Below are 14,059 nucleotides of genomic sequence, written 5' to 3'. Positions count from 1 at the left end.
TCGCTCTTCCTCCGAGCTCCTCGCGTTCTGCAGTTTGGCCACAGAGTCGAAGCTCTTCCCACCCTCAGTGGGCAACTTGTAAGTGAATTTGTCGTGGTCACAGTCTCTCCTGGCGCTTCAGCGCCTCCCGAGCCTCTGCTGGGCTCCGCGGTCCGAGTCTCTGGAGCTGGGGCTCCAAGACCCGGGTGAGGCCAGAGGGCAGTAGACACTCGGCCGCTCGGCAGTCCGGCCGCTCGTGCCGTCTCGGACGTTAAGGATGTTGATTGTTACCAAACCGCGGGCTGAGAAGCCGGTCACGATTCAAACATCCATCAGAGATCATCCAGTTATCGAAGGATTGTATCATATTTTGGGCACCTACTTTTGCAATCTCTTAATATTTCATATTGGAAAGAAGGTGAATTTTTAAATTTTCTTTACCAAAAAGTGAGAAGTCCTAGTAATGAATCTGCAGGTCCAATTTGTGACGGCAACTGGATATGATTACAGAATCACCGAGGTCTTAAGATGTAAGGACATGGGCTTAGACATAGGAGCCAGAATTCTGGTCGGAAATCAAAAGGGGGCAGGGGTGGTCTTCCCCCCTCCAGGCAGCTGGCTGTGCTGAGGTCCTCTGCCCTGTCCCCTGATCCTCCCCTAGATCTGCCTTCCTCCTCCTAGAGCTCTTGGCAGCAGTTAGAGGTGGGGATGTGGTGCTTGCAGTTGGCGGGGACCCTGTGCAGCACCTGGGGGGTGGGCAAGGAGGGCTGCTGTTGGTTAGATTGGCTGATGGCTGAGGCTTCAGGGTGATGGGGCAGCCCTCTGGCCTCAGATCTCTTATAACCGGGAGTGATCCTGGAACTTTACCTCTTATTTCTGGCCTATCACTGAGTCCTGGATCTCCAACTCCACGTGGAACTGTGGATGCTGAGAAGTCAGTCTGCCCAGCCCTGTGGCTCCATGCAGAGCTTCAGTTCCTCATACCCATGACCCACAATAATCCTTGGATCCTCCACAGTCCGCTTTAAAGTGCCTCTCTAGTTGGGATGGAGAATGAGAAATTTCCCCAGCAGATTTTCTCATTCCATTGACGAGAATGGAATGTGATATGTTCTGCTCAGACCCTGCATCCATAGCTCCTTGAGTTTCCATCCTTCTGTATTGATGGGTTACAGAGAATCACGAGGTGAACATCACCAGGCAGAAAACACGAGTTCTCTGCCTTGACAGTACTACCTTCATAGTGGGACCCAGAAGAAGCCTCATCTGTGGAAGTTCTAGGAATTTGAACCCCAAACCCAATGGCCCCACGGCATACGTTTAAATCAAATGTATTACCTTTTGCCGTTATGCGAGAAGGGGGACTGTTTCCTCCGAGGAAGGAGGGCACGGGGAGAAGCGTCATCTTGATGGCATCGCAGCAGCCGGACTTGTAACACTTCACCACACACCTGATCAGCTGCTTTTCTAGAAGGATCTTTGGCACTTCAGAAAGAGCAAAAATAGTTATGCGGAGATGAGAACCAAGCTCACGGGACAAAGATTAGCTGAAAGATCGGATATTAAAATGCAGACCTGTCATCAGACTTTGGGGGAAATCTAAAGAAAGGATGAAGACGGTGATCAGTTCTCTTGTTACCAAATCCCAAATCCAAGTGCCTGACACACTGTGAGGCAAATCAAAACTAGAACATTGGAGTCTGGACCAGAGCCCTCACTGAGGCCTTCTACTAGCCGTAGCCCAGCCCTTGAGGTAGTGGTGAAGGTTCTTCTTTGTCTTGACAAGAAAGGGCAAGGTCCCAAGACACAACTTTCACCCTCCAAGGTCCCAGTCCTGGCTAAGAGGAGGCAGATCTCAGCCAGCAGCTCCTTCAGGGCCAGGTTCCCACATGCTGCCCAACTGCCACCCCTGAGGGAGCCGAACACCCAACACAACTGGCCTTCAGTCTCCTCAAGCCAAGCCGAATGGCGAGACCAGGTCTCACAGACTGCAATCTGTGCAGTAGAGATTTATGGGAACATCATTACCTGACCCTGCAAATGACGCAAGAGCAAAAGATCCGGCATCAAGAAGTTTGCAACGACTAACCACACCCCTCCCTCAGGTTTTGCTCTTAAAGGGGCTTGCTGAAAGCTTTCTGTAACATTGGGGTTCTTAGTGCATGAGCCACCCATCTCCTTGTATGAACCTGTAATAAAACCTTTTTCTGGTCCTGTCTCCACACACCGCCTTCCACCTTTAGGAGTGTTTGGGGAGAAAGAACACACACTGAAATTAGAAAGGAAGAGAGGGGCATCCCCGTGAGCCAGTCTTTAATAATCCACCTTCCAATGCAGCGGATGCTGGTTCGATCCCTGGTCAGGAACTAAGATCCCACATACCACAGGGCAACTAAGCCTGCATGCCACAACTAAGACCTGATGAAGCCACATAAATTAAAAAAAGAAAAAAAGAGAAGAAACCAGAAGGACGATGTCAGGTAGTGTGCCTGTTCTGATAGAGTCTCGGTTGTTTACTTTTGCCTTTAATGCTTGTGCTTCTGGTGTCATTTCCAAAAAATCGTTGTCAAGACAGATGTCAAGGAGCTTTTTCTGCAAGGAAAATTTTGAGACGCTGGAGGGGTCGAGGGCGCTGTCCGGTTTCCCCACTAGGGGGCGCGCTTGGTCACTAATTGATTGCAGTGTTTTTCCCACTTGTGCAGACACAAGCTCAGAATCCTTCCCAGCAAGCCATTCTAGTCCTTTGCTACCAATTCATGGGAGCTGATGCTCAAGATGAAATTTTCTGCTCATCTTGGCTTAGCCATAATATACATTCTATTGAGGCCAGTTCTCTTACAATGCCTTTGATGGATGATTCAAGACTTCCCACATTTGCCTCCAACTTTTCTCTCTAACTCTAAACAATGACATGCCATCAAATGGAATGCTTTCTGGTGCTCAATAAAGCCTTCACTGTTTTTGTATTACTGTGTAAGTCTTTGGAAGTCTCCAGAATTGCTCCCATCTCAATAACATTCCAGCATCCTTCAGCCAGCGTTTAAGAGCTGCTTCTGCAGCAAAGTCTTCTAACCATTTAGGCCTCACAGAATTTTATGTGATAACTTGATTTAAATGGGAGAAGGCAATGGCAACCCACTCTAGTACTCTTGCATGGAAAATCCCATGGACAGAGGAGCCTGGTAGGCGGCAGTCCATGGGGTCACGAAGAGTCGGACATGACTGAGTGACTTCACTTTCACTTTTCACTTTCATGCATTGGAGAACGAAATGACAGCTCACTCCAGTGTTCTTGCCTGGAGAATCCCAGGGACGGCAGAGCCTAGTGGGCTGCTGCCTATGGAGTCACACAGAGTCGGACGCGACTGAAGCGATTTAGCAGCAGCAGCAGTGTTTTGCCACCAAGATTTCTTCCTTGGTTAATGCTTTTTGTTTCCTATTTAAGAAACCATGTTTGCCCCCAATTTACCTAAGTATCAATAAAAATGCTAAAAAATCAGAGCTGACAACTAATACATTTTTGACACCCAGGAAAGAGGTCTGCTAAGAAAAATATTGTAAAGTGGGGAGCAGCGAGGAGCCTGCTAAGGAGACGCTCAGGTCACAATTGTCAGGACTATATTGATCACTTGGTCAAAAAATTTAGCCAATGTATAGATGGAGATGGTATGTTTGGGATGTTCAATGACGTTTTCCTGAGCTGTAGGTCATTTGTAGTAACAACAGAAATTCGAAGCAAAAGGAGGTAGAGTGGATAACTGCTGCTGTGCTTTGCTCAAGTGTGTTTGACTCTTGGCAGCCCCATGGACTATAGCCAGCCAGGCTTCTCTGTCCATGGAATTTCACAGGCAAAAATACTGGAGTGGGTTGCCATTTATTTCTCTGGGGATCTTCCCAACCCAGGGATCAAACCCATGTCCCATGTGTCTCCCGCACTAGCAGGAAGATTCTTTACCACTGAGCCACACTAGGTGCCATTTCCTCAAGAGGCTCTGTGACTATGAAGAACATATTGGGCCACAGGGCAAGGACTAACTCCCAACAGCTAGTGGACTCAGTATAGTCAGCCACTTGCTTACATAAACAAGTTTTACTGGAACATATATTGTCTATGACTGCCTTTGCACCTTAACAACAGAGTTGAGGAGTTGAGGCAGAGACTGTACTGCCCACAATGCTGAAACTATTTACCATCTAGCCCTTTAAAAGAGTTAGAAATCTCTCCTAGAGAACATTATTGTAGCTGTGCATCCCATTTCCTGGGATCCTTGAGACTTGCCATATGGTAGAAACTGCTGATGGTGTGCTAGTAATCCCTGGACAAAATACAGGCACCCACTGAGGTGTCTTTTGGCTATTTGAAATGTTTCAATGCTTTGCATGAGATATACTTTAAATGACAAGAATCTAAAATAGAGCAAGGGATTATCCCTGGTCTTGCACTCTACTCGAAGAATATTTGCACATTTGTTGTTTTGAATTGTCTTTGTTAGAGACAAGAGAATGAAAACAAGAAACTTATAAATGGCTGTAGACATTGTCAGTCATTTGGGGATAATTAGAGAAGTAGATGTGACCTTGAGGGAAAGGACCATATTCATGGACATAGGATACATTCATGGTACCTGAGTCCAGACAGCGTTTGGTGTTGATCCTCTTAGAAGGGGGGATGTTCAAGTCCTGCTCTGCTCAGTCCTCAAAAGCAGCTCACAAATTAAAAAGAGATACCTCTGCATTGAACAGCTAAGAAACCAGAACAGGTCATTGATTGTACTATCTTGATTAGGATACAAAGGAATTTAAAAAAATTTTTTTGATTGATGTCTGCCCCTTAGCATCCACTCATCCAACAACACTGTTTATGCTGCTACAATCTGGCAAGATGAATACTTCCCGATCCTTGGACCATGACGAGAGACTATGGACAAGGGTGGGGACCAGGGCTCCCAGGAGGACCTGTCATTTCTGTGCTGATGGAAGGTAAGTGACTTCGCTGAGGGCAGACTTCCTTGGAGCCTTCTTCCTCTCAGAACCCTCACAGATGCAGAATGATTGCATGTGTTGGTGCTGCTGCTGTCATTAGAAGAGGCATCTGGGGCTACGATCTCTTTTCATCATCCCATTGCTCATCAGTGACCTTTCTTTCCCGATATTTTGTTTCACTTTTTTTCTGAAGTTGAAAGAAACAAATGAGTTTCTTCTTCTCAGGTTTCTTATCACCTTCTCAGCCGCAGATTTTAGGCAAGCTGTCATTTTCACATTTCTGTGGAAATCACTCACAGGATCCACTCCTCTCTACGCTGGTTGCTTTCCAGGTGGCTGCAAAGTAGCAGACCATTTCTGGCCCTTCCCCCCCCCCCCCATCAGGGTTCTTCCTCCATCTCCCTTAATTAAGGTTTTAAAAAATATTTATTTGACTGCATCAAATATTTAAAATATTTATTTATTTATACTTATTTATTTAGTTGTATCATAGGGGATCTTTCTTTGTGGCACACTGACTCTCTAGTTGCAATGCCTAGGTTTAGTTGCCCCAGAGCATGCAGGATCTTAGTTCCCCAACCAGGGATCAAACCCACGTCCTCTGCATTGTAGGGTGGATTCTTATTGTATGAACATTCTCTCACACTAGGTCCTGTGTCTCCTAACTTCTGTTTCTTTATTCACTTGGGTTTACTCCTAATTTTGATGGGACAATTCCTCTCAGCTTCCCGAAGAAGAGGGCATGGAAAGGAAATTTTTATTTACATGTATAAAAGTATATTCTTTCCTCATATTTAAATGATTATTTGGCTATGTTTAGAATTCTAGGTGAGAAACTATTTTCCCACAGTATTTCTGAAGGAATTTCTCCACTGTCTTCTAGCTTTTAGTAGTTGTTATGGAGAGGTCCAATAACATGTGGATACTCGCTTACCTTAATCCTTTTTCCCCTAGGACTTGTAGAATTCTCCTTGTCACCAGTATGTTCTAAACGTTTACAATCACATAGTTGGGAACGATTTACTTTTATCCATTTGGAAACATACCGCTCAGCTCAGGGAAATTTTATTGAATTTTTCTTGAAAAATTTTTCTTCCTTTCCTTTTCTTTGCCCTCTCTTCCTAGAACTCTTTTTGGTTAGACAGTGGTCCTCATAGTCGGATTCTCTAGTTTTTAAATTTTATATACGTTATTTTCCTTTTGTAGTCTGTTTTTCTATTTGAAAGAAATTTTTCCTGTTTTGTTCTCATCTTTCTTTTGAGTTTTTCCACTCAGCTGTTGCTTTCATTTCCAAGAGTCCCTCCAAGTCCTTTAAATGCTCGCCTTTCTTCACAGCATTTGATTTCATTTTATGGATGCAGTGTCTCCTCCAATATCTCAATTTATTGATGGTAGTTTGTTGTTGCTGCCTCAACTCTTCTCCCTTCAAATCACTTGTGTTTGGCCACTGTCCTCTATGTTTGGGGCTTTCTTAAACTATCTGGGGATCCTTTGATTCCAATTCAGAATTAAGAGTGGAATACTAACAAACTGGCTGGAAGCATGTGTGTGGGCTAGATGACTGGGCTTCCTTATGAGGTGATCTTACTGCGTCGTTTTACTGAGGTCACGCTGAGACCTTGATCTTGAGGCTTTTTCCCTGGACTTCCCTGATTTCCTTCATCGGTTCAGTTCAGTCGCTCAGTCGTGTTCAACTCTTTGCGAGCCCATGGGCTGCAGCACACCAGGATTCCCTGTCCATCAACCAACTCCCAGAGCCTGCTCAAACTCATGTCCATCGAGTCGGTGATGCCATCCAACCATCTCATCCTCCATAACTGTCTTCTAATCTCTTGCCTGGAGGGAATAAGTCTGGGTGCGGCATCTGACTCGGGAAGAAGATATGATCTCAAAATTCGATATGCAAACATAAACTTAGCACTCTTGTTTTCAGTATAGTATCCCAGAGTTTCAACTGTGCCTGTAACCCCAGTCCAGGCCCCTTCCTTTCATCTTCTATCTAGGATAAACCTACCATCTTCTACATAAATTGGGGAGTGGGGGTTGCAGAGACTACAGGGAGAGTCTTTAGGTACAGATTCTTCTTAAACTTTTCATCAGTCCTCCTATGCTTACCTTCAGTTCATCCCTACACACACATACACATTTGACTGATTGGAACGGCAGTGTATTTGCTTTGTGATATCGTGTAAACAACTAGCTCTTTGAGTTTCACATCTGAAAATGGGGATACTGACCACCTACCTCCTGGGGCTGCTGTGAATATGTGTATGGCCTCATTTGAGTAATATAACATTGTTACCCATAGAGATAACAGTACTAATAAATAACCTTTTCAGATGCTTTCTATGTGCCAGGCAATGTTACAGGCACTTTTTATGTATCTCATCACATCCTCACAAAAAAGATGAGAAATTTAAGCTCAGAAAGGCTAAACAACTTGCACAATGTCACAAAAAGAATGCTGTAATTTCATCTGCCAGTTAGTTCTCAGGTTCTGAGTCCTGATTTTTAAGTTTCCTTTCTTTTTGTAAGTCAGATTCCTGGCAAGAAACTGACGAACTCAAGCTGAGTCATTGAAGAAAGCTGAATAAGGACGTCCCTTGAGAGTTCCTTGGACTGCAAGGAGATTCAACCAGTCCATTCTAAAGGAAAACTGAATATTCATTGGAAGGATGGACGCTGAAGCTGAAACCCCAATATTTTGGCCACCTGATGCAAAGAACTGACTCATTGGAAAAGACCCTGATGCTAGGAATGATTGAAAGCAGGAGGAGAAGGGGACAACAGAGGATGAGATGGTTGGATAGCATCACCAACTCAATGGACATGAGTTTGAGTAAGTTACAGGAGTTGGTGATGGACAGGGAAGCCTGGCATGCTGCAGTCCATGGGGTCACAATTCTGCTTTACTGATTATGCCAAAGCCTTTGACTGTGTGGATCACAATAAACTATGGAAAAATCTTCAAGAGATGGGAATACCAGACCAGCTGACCTGCCTCTTGAGAAACCTATATGCAGGTCAGGAAGCAGCAGTTAGGACTGGACATGGAACAACAGACTGGTTCCAAAAAGGAAAAGGAGTATGTCAAGGCAGTATATTGTCACCCTGCTTATTTAACTTACATACAGAGTACATCATGAAAAACGCTGGGCTGGATGAAGCACAAGCTGGAATCAAGACTGCCAGGAGAAATATCAATAACCTCAGATATGCAGATGACACCACCCTATGGCAGAAAGTGAAAGAGAACTAAAAAGTCTCTTGATGAAAGTGAAAGAGGAGAGTGAAAAAGTTGGCTTAAAGCTCAACATTCAGAAAACTAAGATCACGGCATCCAGTCCCATCACTTCATGGCAAAAAGATGGGGAAACAGTGGAAACAGTGTCAGACTTTACTTTTGGGGGCTCCAAAATCACTACAGATGGTGACTGCAGCCATGAAATTAAAAGATGCTTACTCCTTGGAAGGAAAGTTATGACCAACCTAGATATCATATTCAAAAGCAGAGACATTATTTTGCCAACAAAGGTCCATCTAGTCAAGGCTATGGTATTTCCAGTAGTCATGTATGGATGTGAGAGTTGGACTGTGAAGAAAGCTGAGCACCAAATAATTGATGCTTTTGAACTGTGGTGTTGGAGAAGACTCTTGAGAGTCCCTTGGACTGCAAGGAGATCCAACCAGTCCATTCTAAAGGAGATGAGTCCTGGGTGTTCTTTGGGAGGACTGATGCTAAAGCTGAAACTCCAATACTTTGGCCACCTCATGTGAAGAGTTGACTCTTTGAAAAGACTCTGATGCTGGGAGGGATTGGAGGCAGGAGGAGAAGGGGACGACAGAGGATGAGATGGCTGGATGGCATCACCGACTCGATGGACACAAATTTGAGTCAACTCTGGGAGCTGGTGATGGACAGGGAGGCCTGGCATGCTGCAGTCCATGGGTTTGCAAAGAGCCGGACACGACTGAGTGACTGAACTGAACTGAAAAAGGGAATTGTAAACAAGCCAACTGATGGCATCTGTGGGCTTCAGGAGAGGAAAGTTCTGCAGTGTGGAAGCCCCAGAAGTAAATACTCAAGGACACCATTCCCTCTCTCTGAGATCTTGTTGTGTCTCCCTTTGGCCAAACCCCTTAGGAAGCCAGAGACCGTGGAGCTCCTTGTCTGATGGTGACAGTCAGGTGGAGAGGGATGCAGAGTGGAGCTGTAGGGGCAAATAGAAACTATCATATCCCAATTCCATGGACTCATAAGACCTACATTACTTAGTTTTCAGAAATGCATGCTCAAAAGCAAAAACTTAAAGGTTGAGGATAAAAACACAGAAGTAGATAAAGATGAAAAGTATCTTCATCAAATACTTTCATCAAAGTATTTCACCAAAAGTATATTTTGATGTCAAGTGAAAGTCACTCACTCATGTCCGACCCTTTGCGACCCTATGTCCATGGAATTCTCCAGGCCAGAGTACTGAAGTGGGTAGCCATTCTCTTCTCCAGGGGATCTTCCCAACCCCGGGATTGAACCCAGGTCTCCAGCACTGCAGGCAGATTGTTTATCAACTGAGCCACCAGGGAACATTTTGGTGTAGACCTTCCTGAGAAGCAGGCTTAGAGAATCACCCTCATGCATCACTACCAAATCTTCTGCCTGTGTAAATCTGTGCCTTCAGGCTGCCTTCCCTTCCATAATTTGGATGAATTATCCCTAGTATTCTTTTTTTTAAGTCAAGCGTCATAGTTTTGTTCTAGTACACATCCCATTTCACCTGCTTAAAGACTCCTCTCCAGCAATTTTCAGCTCTTTGGTATCCCAGTTTTCTATCTCTCTGATCAGCACATATACATTCATTAATTGAAGTGAAAGCGAAGTCACTCAGTCGTGTCTGACTCTTTGCGACCCCATAGACTGTAGCCTACCAGGCTCCTCTGTTCATGGGATTTTCCAGGCAATAGTACTGGAGTGGATTGCCATTTCCTTCTCCAGGGGATCTTCCCAACCCAGGGCTCGAACCCGGGTCTCCTGCATTGTAGACAGACGCTTTACTGTCTGAGCCACCAGGGAAGCCCATTACACTCATATCACCCAATTCAAAAGCAGTATCGCCTCAGTCCTCTCCAGTTTTACCCACCCAAGTTTCTGCTTTTACAGTGAGGTTTAGAATTGTCTCCTTACTTCTTGTTTTCTTGTTTACTCACTCCAAACAAGCATTTGCTTCATCACTCTTGAGTCCCACACAAAGTTACCAGTGACCAACATGTTGCCACTTTTCTGTCCTTGATGTGGTTCTTTCTCAAGAACTAATTCTACAACTTCCTCTTTGGAACTTCTGTTTTTAACCTGGTTCTTAGAGCAGCATCACCTTCTGGTTTTCTTCCTTCCTCATTGGCCACTCCTTACCACTTCTGCGGTTTTTCATCCTCTATCCAGTGTCTCTGACTGTCACTGTGTACCAGGTCTTGATCTGGGCCAGCCCTCTCCTCTACGTCTACAGTCTTTCTATAGGTAATGGCTTTCAGACCCAAGGCTTTCAGAACTACCTACATGCTCAGGAATTCCAGATTTATCACTCCAGCCTGGACCTTTGAACTCCTGACTCAAATATCTAGCTATTGCCTTATTAGTTCCACTTGGATATCTACTAGGCATCTCAATTTAATGATCTCAAAACAGAACTCTTAAATCTGCTCCCAAACTCCACTATTCTCCCATAAATCTGCTATTCCTGTTGTCTTCATCTCAATATCAGGGTCTATCAAGTTGCCCAGGTCAAAAATTCACTATAATCCCAATTTCTCTTTTTACCTTATACCATATACCATCAGTTCAGTTCAGCTCAGTCACTCAGTCATGTCCAACTCTTTGTGACCCCATGGACTACAGCACGCCAGGCTTCCCTGTCCACCACCAACTCCCGGGGTTTACACAAACTCATGTCCATCGAGTTGGTGATGCCATCCAACCATCTCATCCTCTGTCATCCCCTTCTCCTCCCACCTTCAATCTTTCCCAGCATCAGGGTCTTTTCCAGTGAGTCAACTCTTCACATCAGGTGGCCAAAGTATTGGAGTTTCAGCTTCAACATCAGTCCTTCCAATGAATATTCAGGACTGATTTCCTCTAGGATGGACTGGTTGGATCTCTTTGCAGTCCAAGGAACTCTCAAGAGTCTTCTCCAACACCACAGTTCAAAAGCATCAATTCTTTAGTGCTCAACTTTCTTCATAGTCCAACTCTCACATCCATACATGACCACAGGAAAAACCAGAGCCTTGACTAGATGGACCTTTGTTGGCAAAGTAATGTCTCTGCTTTTTAGTTTGCTGTCTAGGTTGGTCATAACTTTTCTCCCAAGGAGCAAGCGTCTTTTAATTTCATGGCTGCAGTCAACATCTGTAGTGATGTTGGAGCCCAAAAATATAAAGTCAGCCACTGTTTCCCCAGCTATTTGCCATGAAGTGATGGGACCGGATGCCATGATCTTAGTTTTCTGAATGTTGAGCTTTAAGCCAACTTTTTCACTCTCCTCTTTCACTTTCATCAAGCGGCTCTTTAGTTCTTTTTCACTTTCTGCCATAAGGGTGGTGTCATCTGCATATCTGAGGTTATTGATAGTTCTCCTGGCAATCTTGATTCCAGCTTGTGCTTCATCCAGCCCAGTGTTTTTCATGATGTACTCTGTATGTAAGTTAAATAAGCAGGGTGACAATATACTGCCTTGACATACTCCTTTTCCTATTTGGAACCAGTCTGTTGTTCCATGTCCAGTCCTAACTGCTGCTTCCTGACCTGCATACAGATTTCTCAAGAGGCAGGTGAGGTGGTCTGGTATTCCCATCTCTTTCAGAATTTTCCACAGTTTCTTGTGATTCACACAGTCAAAGGCTTTCGCATAGTCAATAAAGCAGAAATAGATGTTTTTCTGGAGCTCTCTTGCTTTTTCCATGATCCAGCAGATGTTGGCAATTTGATCTCTGGTTCCTCTGCCTTTTCTAAAACCAGCTTGAGCATCTGGAATTCACAGTTCACATATTGTTGAAGCCTGGCTTGGAGAATTTTGAGCATTACTTTACTAGTGTGTGAGATGAGTGCAACTGTGCAGTAGTTTGAGTATACTTTGGCATTGCCTTTCTTTGGGACTGGAATGAAAACTGACCTTTTCCAGTCCCGTGGACACTGCTGAGTTTTCCAAATTTGCTGGCATATTGAGTGCAGCACTTTCATAGCATCATCTTTCAGGATCTGAAATAGCTCCACTGGAATTCCATCACCTCCACTAGCTTTGTTCATAGTGATGCTTGCTAAGGCCCACTTGACTTCACATTCCAGGATGTCTGTCTCTAGGTGAGTGATCAAATCATCCTGATTATCTGATATTACCATATAACATAGGGAACGATATTCAGTATCCTGCAATAACCTATTAATAAAAAATAATATGATATACATACATATATTATATATATAACTGAATCACTTTGCTGTATACCTGGAACTAACACAATATTAATTACCCCCCAAAAATGTGGGCTTTCAAGCTAGACTGCCTAGATACAAATGCTGCCTCTACCAGTTAATAAACTATATGACCTTGAACAAGTTATTTAATGCCCCATCTGGAGATAGTAGCTCCTTCCCTACAGAGTTGTGAGGATTACATGAATTAATACAAGTGAAGTCCCTAGAACAGTACCTGGCATATAATTAGTGATCAATAGATGTTAACTCTTATTTTTTTTACCATTAATTATCTATCTTCTTTCTCAAAGTTCTATTGTAGTTTACATTCAATAGAACACATGATATCCTGAATTTGTCTTAGCCATGGACTTTGACCATTTCCTCACACCAGTTAATGCACTTCTGTATGTTTAATAAATATTCTTGAAACGCCACCTGCCTTGGTGTGAAGAAGATACACTGTGAAACTTTAGGAGGCGAAAGAATTCAAAATCAGTATAAAATAAATTAGATTTGAGTATAACATTAAAAATCCAGGCTCTTTAAAGCAGTGTCTGCTGCGCTGCAACAATAGCCAAGAACAGCACAGTGTGGCGGCCTCTTGCCTTGAGCTGAGGAACAAGCCTTGTGACATTCTGGCCATTGACAAGTTCCTGGCACCAGTCACCCTGCCTGGCAGACGATGTCACCATCGCGGATGACAATGATTACTTCCAGTGTCTTCCTGCCAATACTAAGTTTGTGGCTTGGCTGCGAATGAAAAGTGGACACACAGTTCAGATGCAGGTACAGCTTGGATTACCCAAGAGTCCTTCAACAGAGATGAAACAGGCAGCAGGGCAGGGTTGAAGTGGAAGAAGTGGCCAGGCAGCTGAAGGAAGACCTATCCAGCATCATCCTGCTGTCTGAGGAGGAGCTCCAGATGCTCGTTGATGTCCTGTGTTTGGAGCTGGCTCAGGAACTCGGCCAAAGTCATGTGGCCGTCCAGGGGCTCCAGCAGGTGCTTGACCAGAAAGAAGCCTGTCATTCCAGGCAGCTCCTGAGAAGGAAGGTGGCATCTTGTTGAAGCAGCGAGAGTCCAGAGCTGACCTCAGGGACAAGAGGGACGCTGTTGACACGAGTGTTAGAGAGAGCTCCTCCAAAGTGACACCTGTGAGCCGGATCCTCTTGGTGCTAAAGGAGGAACCTGCCCCAGAGCTGAGTTTGTCTAGTGAGGATCTGGAGATGGGCGAGCACCAGGGACCCTGACCTTTGCAGGGAGACACTTGTACCGAGTTTTTTTCACCTCTGCAAACCCTGAAGCATAGCTGCCAATTTGCCTATTATTATATGCAAAACTTCCCTTGTAGCTGAGTTGGTAAAGAATCTGCCTACAATGCAGGATACCTGGGTTCAATTCCTGGGTTGAAAAGATCCCCTGGAGAAGGAAATGGCAACCCACTCCAATATTCTTGCCTGGAGAATCCCATGAACTGTAGCCTGTCAGACTTCTCTGTCCATGGGGTCGCAAGACTTGGACATGACTTAGCAACTAAGCCACCACCGTAACATTAAAAATAAAGATCATTATTTGAGCACACAGTGAATTTGGGAGCTATTCCTCTTCACTGATAAATATGCTTGTCTCCC

At 44.5% G+C, this 14,059-nt stretch overlaps 1 pseudogene; it reads left to right on the top strand.

The window, feature by feature from the left end:
• Nucleotides 4,887-13,678, top strand: LOC102180721 (annotated as a pseudogene).

This window comes from Capra hircus, chromosome 26 (genome assembly GCF_001704415.2).
Source record: "Capra hircus breed San Clemente chromosome 26, ASM170441v1, whole genome shotgun sequence".
Taxonomy (NCBI): Eukaryota; Metazoa; Chordata; class Mammalia; order Artiodactyla; family Bovidae; genus Capra; species Capra hircus.
This window is presented reverse-complemented; position numbering and strand designations above follow the sequence as displayed.